General features: G+C 37.8%; 1 pseudogene; it reads right to left on the reverse strand.

Moving 5' to 3' along the window:
• Positions 1–6,938: 6,938 nt before the first annotated feature.
• LOC118729330 lies at positions 6,939–10,138 on the reverse strand (annotated as a pseudogene).
• Between the last annotated feature and the right edge of the window lie 799 nt (positions 10,139–10,937).

A 10,937-nucleotide genomic window follows, 5' to 3' on the forward strand; every position in this document is an offset into this window, starting at 1 on the left:
GCAGTTAGGGGTGACAGGGCCAGCAGAGGAGGGCAGTTAGATGTCGATAAGGCTGGTAAGGGAGTGGTTAGGGGGTGATCAGGCTAGCAGGCAGAAGTGGTTAGGGACAACCAGGCAAGCAGACAGGTGAGTGGTTGGGAGCCAGCAGTCCTGGATTGTGAGAGGGACATCCAACTGTCCTTTGAGGGCAGTTATACATCTATTGAGGGGTCCCAAATTAGAGAGGGTACAGGCTGGGCTGAGGGATACTCTCCCCCTCATGCACAAATTTTATGCACTGGGCCTCTAGTCTAAGAATAAACACATAGAAGTCATTGTTTAAGATAGAAAAATTATAATATACAGATTTCTGATAAAGAATAAAAAATGGCAGTATGAACTTTCAGGCACAACTTTGTTCTGGGGCCTGTGGTTTGGAAATCATGACTGTCGGTTGTGGGAAACCATTTTAGTTCCCTTGCCCCTCCTATATTACAAAGTTGACTACAAATAAAATATAAAAGAAAATGAGTGTTCTGTTAGTGAGCACACATGCCAAACAAAACTTAGTGTAGACCAGAGAGATGGGAACATTCTTGAAGCCATCAGCAACTCACATCTCAAATTCAGGGAGAAATAAAAAACAAAACAAAACACACACACACACACACACACACACACACACACACACAAAAACAAAAACAAAAACAAACAAAAAAAACAACCAGCAACAACAACTGAAAAAGCCATAAAGGCGTAGCGCATAAGCACTGCAATCATTGGTAATTGCCACCCCTGTGAATATCAGCAAGTCACTCACTGCAGAATGTTGCTTTGGCAAGGCAGCTTCAGTTTAGATACAATTTCCAGTTTTTTAATTATCTCCCCTTTCTCTCCCATTCTAGAAAGCATATCAAAAGCAGTAAGTAAGAATAGTATTATGATAGGAATAACTTTGAGTACTTATTAACTTTTTAAAAATATATATTTTATTGATTTTTTACAGGGAGAAAGGGAGAGAAATAGAAAGCTAGAAACATCGATGAGAGAGAAACATTGATCAGCTGCCTATTGCACACCCCCTACCAGCAATGTGCCTGCAACCAAGGTACATGCCCTTGATCAGAATCGAACCCGGGAACTCTCTTCAGTCTCCAGACCAACGCTCTTCCACAGAGCCAAACCGGTTTCGGTGAGTCCTTATTAACTTATACAGAAATATAAATCCTTCACAAACTTGGCATTTTAATTACCCCAGTAGTAACAAATCATTTGCACTGGACCTCACAGTTGATGACATCAATCATGGCATGAGAAACGCAAATCTAGAGAGTTAGCTCTCCAAATTTTTTGACTCAGGTCAGCATAGGCAGGGCAAGAGTTCCTGTGGTCAACATATCCCAGCAATTCCACTTTCCAATTAAAAAAGAAAACCTCAATAATAACAAAGACTACAAAACTAAAAATTTGAAAATATTAGTTAAATCACGAATAGCAGCAATTGAAAATCATGATCAACTCAAGGTAGAATCTGCAATGCACTAATAACAAAGACCCTTCCTCCATATAATGTTGAAGTCCAGCTATTTGCCTGCATTTGTGAACATGTGCACATGCGATGGGATTGTATATTATAATTCTTCTACCTTAGTATTGCATAGTAATGAGCATCTTAGAGGAATACTCAACATACTCTAGAATTCTCTAGTAGAATATTTAACAAAACAAAAAATTATGAGTACCTGATTTTAGAAACCTTTAATAAATGCACAGATTTTCTAGAAAGTAGGCCTAAGTATGTAATAGTGAAATCCAGGAACTCTAAAATAGAAAGTCTTGCATTGTCTGATTAATTCATTTGATGTTCATCAGATGGGTCATTTTCAGACCTTAAGTGAACCATGCAGTTTACCTTGGGAAACATTGCAGTAAGACAGTCACCTAATCAACTGTTAATTTTAGCTTCCAGTATGGCCTAGCACAGCTAACTGCTTGTTAGAAGGCTATCAATATATATCAATATATCTCAGTTAGAAGGCTATCAATGGTCACTTAGGCATATATATATATATACATATATATACACATATATATATGTGTGTATATATATATATGCCTAAGTGACCATTTAGGCATATACACACACACACACACACACACACACACACACACACATATATATATATGTGTGTGTGTGTGTGTGTGTGTGTGTGTGTGTGTGTGTGTATGCCTAAGTGACCATTACAACCAATCAACCAGTTGACAGATCACTATGATGTGCACTGACCACCAGGGGGCAGATGCTTAATGCAGGAATTTCCCCTGGTGGTAGTGCACTCCCACAGCCAACCTCCCATGGTCCCTCCCGCAGCTGGCCAGCCCTGATTGACCCCTATTGGGTCTGGTGGCCCCAATCAGCCCTGATCACCAGCCATGCCAAGGTACCCCACCTGTGCATGAATTTGCACACTGGGCCTCTAGTCAAAATATAAATAGTCCTGAGGACTTATAGTCTACTAGGTTCTCAATAAATAGAGATCACATCAATTATAAAATATATATATATGACTAGTATTGTTGGAAAGAATGAAATCTACCCACAGCCAACATCATACTCAATGGGCAAAAACTAAAGCCATTCCCTCTAAGAACAGGAACAAGACTGGAATGCCCACTCTCATCACTCCTGTTTGACATAGTACTGGAAGTACTAGCCATTGCAATTAGACAAGATGAGGAAATAAAAGGCATCCAAATTGGAAAAGAAGAAGTAAAGTTATCCTTATTTGCAGATGACATGATATTGTACATAAAAAAACCAAAAGACTCCATTAAAAAATTAATTGACTTAATAAATGAATTTGGCAATGTAGCAGGATACAACATTAATGCCAAGAAATCTATGGCATTTCTATACACCAGTGGTGAACTTATAGAAACAAAGACTAAAAAAGCAATTCCATTTACCATTGCACCAAAAAAATTAAGATACCTAGGAATAAACTTAACTAGGGAAATAAAGGACCTTTATGTGCAAAACTACACAACACCGAAAAAAGGGATAGAGGAAGATGTAAACAGATGGAAGAACATACCATGTTCATGGATTGGTAGAATCAACATCATCAAAATGTCCATACTTCCCAAAGCAATCTATAGGTTCAATACACTCCCCATTAAAATACCAACGGCATATTTCACTGACCTAGAAAGAACTCTCCAAAAGTTCATTTGGAACAATAAAAGACCCTGAATAGCCACAGCAATCCCGAGAAAGAAGAGTAAAGTAGGAGGTATCTCAGTACCAGATTTCAAGCTGTATTACAAAGCCACTGTTCTCAAAGCAGCCAGGTACTGGCACAAGAACAGGCATACAGATCAATGGAATAGATTCGACAACCCAGATATCAACCCAAATCACTATGCTCAATTAATATTTGACAAAGGAGGCATGACTATACAATGGAGTCAAGACAGTCTCTTCAATAAATGGTGTTGGGAAAATTGGACAGATACATGCAAAAGAATGAAACTAAATCACCAACTTACAGCATACACAAAAATAAACTCAAAATGAATACAGGACTTAAACGTAAGACAGGAAACCATAAAAATACTAGAAGCATCCACAAGCAGCAAAATCTCAGACATATGCCAAAAAAACTTCTTCACTGATACTGCCCCTAGGGCAATGGAAGCTAAAGAGAAAATAAACAAATAGGACTACATAAAAAATAAAAAGCTTTTTTACAGCAAAAGAAACCATCAACAAAACAACAAGAAAGCCCACTGTATGGGAGAACATATTTGCAAATGTTACCACTGATAAGATTTAATCTCCAACATCTACAGACAGCTTATACAACTAAATAAAAGAAAGATGAATGATCCAATTAAAAAAAGGGCAATGGACCTAAATAGAATATTTTCAAAAGAAGACAGAAGGAAGGCCAAGAGGCACACGAAAACATGCTCAAAGTCACTAATTGTCCGAGAGATGCAAATAAAACAACAATGCGGTACCATATCACACCTGTCAGAATGGCCAACATCAACAAATCAACAAATGACAAGTGTTGGCAAGGTTGTGGAGACCCAGTAATCCAACTCCTAGGATTATATCCCAAGAAAGTAGAAACACCAATCAGAAAGGATATATGCACCCCTAGTTCATAGCAGCACAGTCTACCATAGCTAGGATTAGGAACAGCCTAGGTGCCCGTCAGCAGATGATTGGATCCAAAAACCATGGTACATCTACACAATGGAATACTATACTGCCATAAAAAAAGAAGGAATTCTCATCATTTCCAGCAACCTGGATGGAATTGGAGAATATCATGTTGAGTGAAATAAGCCAGTCAATGAAAGAGAAACACCACATGACCTCACTCAATTATGGATAATAAAGAACATTATAAACTGATGAACCAAAAGATAGATATAGAGACAGTAAAGCAACAAGCAGACTGTCAAATTACAGCAGGGAGGGTAGGGAGATCTAGGGGGAGATAATAGATCAACTGAAGGACTTTTATACATGCATATAAGTACAACCAATGGACACAAAACTCTGGGGAGAGAGGGTATATATGGGAGGGGGGGCAATGGTAAGATATGAACACAGATAATAATTTAATTTAAAAAAATAAGGGGAAAAAAGAAAGAATGAATGAAATCTTGTACAGTGTTTAGAATAAATGTAATCCTTTTAATACTCTGGTCTCAATATTTGCTTTACTGTATCAAAAATCCTATTACCTGTATCAGCAAGTAACCCATAAACAAGATAAATTGCAATAGGAGCAGTGTCTTAGAGACTAGATATAAGTCTGTGGTAATAAAATAGACCCAAAGTCTGTGTTTTCAGCTTATCTATTTTTTATGGGTTTTTAGTTTATTTAATACAAGTGTGGATAAGCATGAACCATAATTCCATAATAGGTGAGCTCAAGGCTTGGAAATACGTGCATTGGTTAAAACGTAACTGTAAAACACTGCACTATGAGATTTGGCTCAGCTTTTTAAATCTTTTACACCTGCTCAAAAATAGCTTCCATAAAAGAAAATCAGATATGTGAATAATTCACAACACAAATGCTCTTGTGTGGGTGGAAGCTAAGTGGTGTTTGCCTTTGTCTCATTTTATATGGTGAAATCTGCAATTATAACATAAATTCCTTTCTAAAATGGCAAAAAAAAAAAAATCTAAATTAGCAACTGACAGCTGCAGGACTAATGGGAATTTGCTGGTTGCCTGATAGCATCACCAAAAATAAGCCACAGTAGGTGTTTTCCTCAAGTCTTTTCATTGTCATTGTCTTTCTTTTTCTTTTCTCTGCATAGAATATAAACGATTGTAAACTGTGTGACACTACAGAACCTGACAGATAATTCAAGGCTACTTTTGCATTGTCCACCACAGAAGCAAATAAGTCTTGCTTTTCAACCAAAAACTGCTTAACATGTGCATTTGACCTTGATGCCTATGACTTCATCTAATTTTTCAGAGAAACTTGAAGTTTGTATGATAGTAGGGGTATGATAGTAGGGGCCAGATAAATGGGTGCATTAATTATGTTTTTGTTTTTATTTTCTGTGTCTTAGGTTTTGACATTTTGGGGATCTTACAAATATAAAAAAAGAGGGCCCCTCCCCGGACCAGTTAATTCCTAAAGGTAACATTTTACTCATGAACACAACTCTTATATACAAACCAACCAAACCTGAGCCCATATCCCTCAACCACCTCCTTTATCTAACTCTCATGTGCCAAGCCTGATTCCTCTGCTATGAAGCATTCCAAGGCCAGGTACCAAGCAAATAGAGACCACTCCTGTAACCCAAAGCCAGCCAGAATTATTGAAACTAATCAATTTTAGCTGTTTATTCTGCCCTGCCTTGCCTTTTCTGCAGAAAACCCAATAAAGGTACTGGCCTGCGCTTTCCTCTTGTTCCTTTCTGCCTCCTCACCAAACCTGGTGCTCCCCATGTGGCCCTGTGTGACATGGCACACCCACTCGTCTCCAGAATTGTAAGTAATAAATTCTTCTTTCAATAGTATTGGCTTCTCTCAGTCACCTCCATAAATTAAAATCCCATGAACACAAATAAGACAAAGGACTTCTGTAGTCACTTTTAAGAACATGGCATTTTGGCTTCGACCTGGCTCAGAGACCAAACTACTTTCACAAAAGCATCGTGAGTGACCACAGCACAGAGCCGAGAATGGGGCAGGCATTCTCCCTTCACCTCTGCCCATTTCCTGTGTGGCCCAGGAGTGCATGGGATGCACACTCTCTTGTGGAGTTCTATCATGACATGAAAGTCCAGAAAACTTGTGTGGACTTCTAAAGAAAGTAAGAGTGCAGATCGATAGAGGAAGTGAATATATGGAGCCCTGTCCTCATGATTCATCACATGGAGCCACTAGAGCACATGTGTCAAACACAAGGCCCGCGGGCCAAATCCGTCCTGTCAGGCCTTGCAATGTGGCCCGCACCGCGCTGTCATCACTGCACTCTGCTGCGTTTCCATCACAATGACAGTTTATGACTGTTCAGTAAACCATTCGGCCCGCGATTTAGGCTGGATTTTAGATTTTGGCCCCTTCTCTGATTGAGTTCGACACCCCTACACTAGAGTAACAGCACTGATGATAATGACCGCTGTGAATAGGCATTTACTGAGTGCCCTGGCTCTGTGCCCATGTGTTACATGCGTCATCCCATTGAACCCTCACAGCAAAGCTATGATGTAAGTGCTTTCATTATCCCATTTCAGAGAATTTAGAGATGAAGGTCACTGGATGAAGGTCACGTATTTGATAACCAGTGCCCTGGGACTAGAGAGACCAAATCTAAATCCATAGCCTATGCTCTAAACCCCTACCTATATGACATCAGTCAAAACTGAATGAGGCTGCTTCTCCCTTGACACAGAATTCACAAGCACAATCCTTTTTGTGAATTAAATGTCAGTATGAAGACCTCCCCCCCTAGCTAGCATTTCTAATTGGCTGGTGGGTGGTGTCATGTCGCCTTCCAAACCAAACATATTTTTGGTAGTTATCCTGAAGTGCAGCCAACTCAAGGCAATATTGCATAATAAGCAACCATCTTGATTTCTGTTGATCGCTTTTCCTGGAATTCAGTGCCCTTGCTACCTCCACAGCTGACCCAGGTGACTCCCAACACTGCCCTCTGTGATCTGGGCTCCAAATTATTTCTCCATATAGCTAAACACGTCAGAATTCCATCCCCTCTCTTTAAAATTTTATTTCATTTTATTTTAATTAAATTTATTGGGGTGACATTGGTTAATAAAATTATATAATTTTCCCTATTTTTAAATTAAATCAATCAAGAGCTCTAGATTCCAATGGATCTGGCTTCTAATTCCAGCTGTTTGTTTTTAACTGTGTGACCTTGATCCCCACTTTCCTCATCTGTAAAACTTCCAAAGTAGCATGAACTTCCTCGGCTGTTTTTAATGATAAATTAATTTCATTTACTTACAATAGATGTTTAGCTCTCAAACTAGATTTTTACAAGTTGGTGAATACTGGCAAATTATTTCTCCCATATAACTATAACCACACATTTGCAGGCAGTATAGATATATGGTTGAACTAACATTAATATACATTACCATTGTATCAATTAATAATAATAAAACCAATTTTCAAGTATCCAAATATTATGTTATCATAGCTCAATAGCATATAAATATTAAATGTGTGTTCAATTCATTAGCAAAATTAACTTTTTTTTATTTGCAAGAGAGGGTAGGAAGGGAAAAAAAATCTCAGTTCAAACAAAAATAAGTTGGTAAGCAACTTCAGAAAGTTTTTAAAAAATATCAAAATTTCAGAATTTTTATAATTAAGAATTGTTTTACAATAATAAAGCATCTCCATCTTTAAATGATATTTGTTATATTAAAATATTTGTTATATTAAAATATAGAATATTAAGATATTCTATATTTCTGCACAAGACAAAGGCAACATTTTACTAAAAATGCTTAATAGCCCCCTCCCATTCTTTTCTCAGGGCCTCCCTGTGAGTTGCACCCCAAGTGCAAACATTAAAATTAACCATATGGCTTTTTGTCTGGAGACATTAAAGACATGTGTTTCTGTACAATGCAGATTTTTAAAATAGAGGCTTTTCATAACAGCACAAAATGAGATTTATAGAAAGACAGTAAGTAATCTCTGAGACTTGATGTAAAAAAAAAGAAAAAGTTGAGCAAACCTGATGTGTACTTGCATGAATATGGGATATGGAAACATGCAGTGAGCGGGCAAATAACCATATCAGCCCTTCTTTCTATGTTTGAATTGACTGAAGGGCTAAACTACATATGGTCCAGACTGTTGAGAGTTCCTGGGATTTTAGTTCTGTATGATACTAAAAATATACAAGTAATATGCTGGGTATTTTGGCATCTAATCTTTCTAAATTTCTTATATATTAATAAGATTCTGGCATTGGAATAGACTAACTCAATACCGCATAATTTCAGGAAAAGTCAATTGGTACAAATGACAAGCATATTTTAAATGCTGAACAGTAAGAATCTTCTGTTAAGTGTCAAAATAGGTGAATCGTAACCCAAACATAGATGTTGCAATTCTGTCAAACTTGTGGCCTGGTAAAACTGCTTTTCAGTACTCCGATGGGTGCTTCATTAGATTTATTCACCAAGCCAACATGCTGGCTAATATGTATGACAAATTAGATCCCGTCTCAAGTTCCACTTCCGAGGCAATGGCATCAGGCACCCCTGTTTTATTGAACACAACAGTTGTTTCTATGACCGTTGGAATCTTTGAAGTGCAGCCACGTTTTAAGACAATACTTCTCCAAACACAGAAGTTGCTTGCTGTTAAAAGCTCCATGCCGCTTTTGTCTTATGAACTATACTGCCTCTCATATTTCATTCCATCTTTGATTAATGCCAGGGCAACAAAGCACTGGAGCTCTCCCAAGGCCTGCAACAGAAAGAACAGCAATACAACAACCAGGTTCTTCACAAAACAATTTTTTTTAAATGTTTTTATAGAAGGTCATGGTTCAATTCTCGGTCAGGGCATATGCCTGGATTGTGGGCTAGGTCCCCCCAATAGGAGGCAGCCAATCAATGCTTTCCTATCATCAGAGTCTCTCTTTCTCTCTGTCCCCCTCTTCCTTCCTCTCTGGACAATCAATAAAAATTCATTAGAAATAAATAAATACAATGAAATGATAAAAATATGTTTTTATTGATTTTTTTTTAGAGTAAGTGTGAAAGGGAGAGATAGAAACATAGATGATAGGAACCTAACTGGTTTGGTTCAGTGGATAGAGCATCGGCCTGTGGAATGAAAGGTCCCCAGGTTTGATTCCAGTCAAGGGCATATACCTTGGTTACAGGCACATCCCCAGTAGGAGGTGTGCAGAAGGCAGCTGATCGATGTTTCTCTCTCTTCTATGTTCCTAACTCTCTATTCATCTCCCTTCCTTTCTGTAAAATAATATATATATTTATTTATTTTTTTAAGAAACATAGATGATAGGAAAACATTGATCAGCTACACACCCCCTAATGGGATCTATTATAGCCCACAATCCAGGCATGTGCCCTGATCGAGAGTCAGACCATGACCTCTTAGTTCATAGGTCAATGGTTCAACCACTGAGCAACACCAGCTAGTACAAAACTTAATTTTTATAGGACTTTACCAGCTATCAGCAGTCTGATTGGTTGGTGTTATGCCATCATCAAAAGGCCAGTCACGAATACAGGTGCCTTCTTTCTCCACAGGGTAGTATCCTAAGTCGCTTCATATATTCTCACTATTGTGGTATCTCTGTACTTAAGTTCCTCTATAAAATTGTTCAAGATCGCATTGGTTGGATTGCGTGTAATTAAAAAAAAATCTCATGTTCTTGTACTTGATTTCCATTGGAGCTGGGCAGTTCATTCGAACGTTGTTAATTTAGTTACAAAACACTCAATAGGATTACAAAGCAATTTAAAAATTAAGTACATAAGTGATGCGAAGAAATGGAGTCTACCTCAATATGCTCCACTTTGAAATTTTCAGTGCTGGGAGTATGAAGTTGGGAGTAATGGGAAATGAAATTAATCTCCCAATAAGAAGCAGCAATTCTTCAATCCAATCCAATAACACTTGTTTCATATATAACAAGTATATTTCAAGTAATAACACTAGTTTCTGGAGGCAAAAAGGAGTCAGCCTCTTTATATTCCGAACAAATATGGCTTGATAAACCAGCCTGGCACATCCACTAGGAATTCAAAAGAAATACAGGACATTGTGATACAACTAGACAGTAGAATAAATGAAAATTAAGCAATGGAACTAAAAGAGAATGCAGTAAAGAGGTTAATGAGGGGAATGACGGAGAGAGGAGGATGTAATACTTTCAACAATAAAGATTTTTTTTAAAGCAGAGAAAGTAAAAAAAAAAGAAAAGAAAAAAAGAATGCAGTTTACCATTTTCCAAAATGTTTGCAGCTCTCATGTCATAAAGTCTAGAAAGAGCCGAAACTGGTTTGGCTCAATGGATAGAGCGTCGTCCTCTAGACTGAAGGGTCCTAGGTTCGATTCCAGTCAAGGGCATGTACCTTAGTTGAGGGCACATTCCCAGTGGGGGTGTGCAGGAGGCAGCTGATTGATGTTTCTCTCTCATCGATGTTTCTAGCTCTCTATCCCTCTCCCTTCCTCTCTGTAAAAAAAAAAAAAAAAAAAAAAAAAAAAACAAACAAAATCAATAAAATATATTTAAAATAAAATAAAATTCTAGAAAGATACTTTTAAATAAATTCAGCAGAAATTACAGACTTTGACTCCACTGTTATCCCTCCTCTTGTTCCTGGAGATATTATTGCTACAATAATTACAGTTACCCCCAAGTAACATCATATAGCAGAGTCTAGTCACGCAC

This window comes from Pipistrellus kuhlii, unplaced genomic scaffold, assembly GCF_014108245.1.
Source record: "Pipistrellus kuhlii isolate mPipKuh1 unplaced genomic scaffold, mPipKuh1.p scaffold_m20_p_3, whole genome shotgun sequence".
NCBI classification, from domain to species: domain Eukaryota; kingdom Metazoa; phylum Chordata; class Mammalia; order Chiroptera; family Vespertilionidae; genus Pipistrellus; species Pipistrellus kuhlii.